Below are 2,931 nucleotides of genomic sequence, written 5' to 3' on the forward strand. Positions count from 1 at the left end.
TCTGAATCACACACACATATTTATTTACCTGGCTGTCACTGCAAGTTTCCTCTTCACTCAGCCTAAATCTTTGCATATACATCAAAGATGTTCACTTTGATTTTTATCTTTCTTCTTCTGCAGCTTTCTCCCTTAGTGTGTACTTTAGAAAATGAAGACTGCCTTCGCCAAAGGAGCACCAGTGTGCGCAAGGATGGAGACGTGGTGATTGGGTGTTTTTTGTCTCTTTTTTACTTTATCTACTATACTGCAATCTTTGATATAAAGCCTACTAGAGAATTCTATTACTTTCCGTAAGTGCCTTCTTCATTTACGTTTTTTTTCTGGGCATCAGGAAAGATAATGGCTACGCATCCATATTGCATTAATATTCTCTACAGCGCCACCTGTTCTGTCCCCCACATGTGCACAACAGACCTGCCCATAAGTTTGGCCTCTTTCTACACTTTTGAATGTGTGAAGAGAATATTCTATTTGTGCTTCTAGCTTCTCGTTCTCAGTCTTAGAACCTGAGCAAGACCCCACTCTCCACCGTACTCCATGGTCCACGCCCTTCCTCCTACCGAGATACCACTGCATGGCACTAAGTGATGTTTTTCAAACAGTTGAACCCCTTGCATTGAATTGAATGCTCAGTGGCTATTGCCAAATGTTCCCTAATAAAATGAAGGTTTTGCTGTTTCTCTATTTCTCTAACTATAAACATCCTTACATTCTTACCTATTGAATTTCTGCTATTTCTACCCCTTCTGCTTGGAGAAACTTCTTCCTGTATTCATTCAGTTACTATTTCAAATAAACTTCTGGGTGCTCCAGAACTCCTGCCACTGAAAGCTGAACCCAGAATAAGGGGTGAGTCATCTGTGAGACTTTTCCCCACCAATGTGATTCCTCCTCAGTGAGATGTGTACATTTTCTCTCTTCAGGTACTATGGTATCAGTTCTCATGCCAAACATATAATTAGTGAATTTTCCAAACTGTGTGAGAATTCTAGCAAATGACTTGTGCTTTTGTGGGAAAAGGAGACGTCAGTGGAACAGTGATTGACTGAGTCTTATAGAAGGTGCAGACCCTCAGTGTTCCTGTAGTGGCTGCCCACATGAAGGGTTAAAATTACATATCAGAAGGGTTAAAATGAAATCCTTGGTCATACACAGTGCTGAGGCCTTGTTCTGAAGATTACACATCAGGATGCTTGGTGGACATGCTGATGTGAGCAGAAACTCTGTCAGCCTGACCAGACCCCAAGGAGTTTCTTTCTCACCTGTCTAGAAGATGCAGAAATTTGATCCCTCGGGTACTTGGTCAGTTTGTGGGGGCTGCAGACTCTTTGCATCTGGTCATGCAAGAAGTTTGGACACTGCCACTTTTATGTCAGCTGGTATTTAAGGGGCCTCACTGGTAGGAGGACTTTGGGATCTCATCTGTAGAGAGGACAGACCCTTCCCAGTCAGAACCCTGAAAACCCTATGAAGGAACCACTCAGCCCTGGAATTGGAATTTCAGGTGTGCACGCTCTTCCTACCTGGTGATGTAATTTTTCCTGTGCTTTCTCTCTCTCCTGTCTAATCATGTATGTGCTAGTTGCTAACAGTTTATTAAACTGTGTTTTATTGTTTTTAACCTGGTGATAGAGGCTTTTGTTATTCGAGAATCCAGGCCCTACATTAAGCAGCTGTAACTGTACTCTCTTTAAGGCAACAGCCTATTTGGTAGCACGGACAGCAGAGTAAGGAATTTGGGCCTTTTTCTTTCAGAGATGGGGTCTCTACCTACCTCATACTCCTTATAACATTCAGATGTCTGCTTTTATTTTTATTCATAGACGCTTTCCTCACATTTGCATAGTTTGTGAGACTGGGACTTACTGACTGTGCTACCAGCAAAATCCTGGGCTCAGGAGTTTCCTCTGCTTAAGCTTCTTGAGCAGCTGGCATTGCAGATATTTGTTATTATACCCTGAATGTATGTTTTTCTTCCATCATTTTCTAAAATGTGTGTTGTTACAGATGTGGTTAATATACAACGCTTGATTCTGGTACCTGCTACTGAGTGTTCCTAGTTGGTAACAGGTCAGAACATTTTTGAGTGCTTGACTTAGAGAACTGTGCTCGAAATCTCCTAAACCGTGTGAGAGGAGTAATTACACATGTCACTTATTGAAAATTATGAGAAGGATTGTATTTGATCAAGACATAACCCTCAGTATAGAATGCACTGAAATGTGGTTTGGGGAGGTGGATTCTGAATGGTGGACAGGCTCATGTGTGCTTGGAGCTAACATGGAGCATGGAGCGGGGATAGTGAGGGAGTCTGGCCAAACCCTCGAGAGGATTCTAACTGAAGACAACCCGGTGTGATCAGACATCAGCTGAGTACACTGGGGAGTGAGACACTGATCAGATAGGAAGCACCATCAGATTTCAAGAATAGTTCAAGGATGTAGGATCTGCTTCTGTTCCTCAGAGGACAGGATGAGCTCCCTACTCCTCTATTGTCCTCTGCTGTCCCCACATACGCTCAGAGGATCAGGCTGCTTTTGCAGTTGTCCCTGCTCTAGACTTTTGCACCATGAGCTCTGTCTGGGGCTGAAAAGAATCCACTTGCAGTTCTGAGTTTCTATGCCCAGGCTGATGTCAGCACCAGTAATAGGAGTTTAGGGATCAGGAGAGAATTTTCATTCCTGCTAAAAAGAAGAGGAAAAAGGAAAGAACTTTTGGAAAATAAGAATGTTTACACATAATCAATTCATGTATTTCACGTCAATCTTATATTGAAGCATCTAATTTTACTATTTTAAGAGATCATATTGTTTAGATATGCAAATGCAGTGGCCATAATATTTATATTGGAGCATTGAAAACACCTTGTCTTTTCTTCACAAAAATATGAATGGTCCAATTAGCATTATTCTCTTTTTCATCAATGTA

The sequence above is a fragment of the Chinchilla lanigera genome, unplaced genomic scaffold, assembly GCF_000276665.1.
Source record: "Chinchilla lanigera isolate Chin_1 unplaced genomic scaffold, ChiLan1.0 scaffold00199, whole genome shotgun sequence".
NCBI classification, from domain to species: Eukaryota; Metazoa; Chordata; class Mammalia; order Rodentia; family Chinchillidae; genus Chinchilla; species Chinchilla lanigera.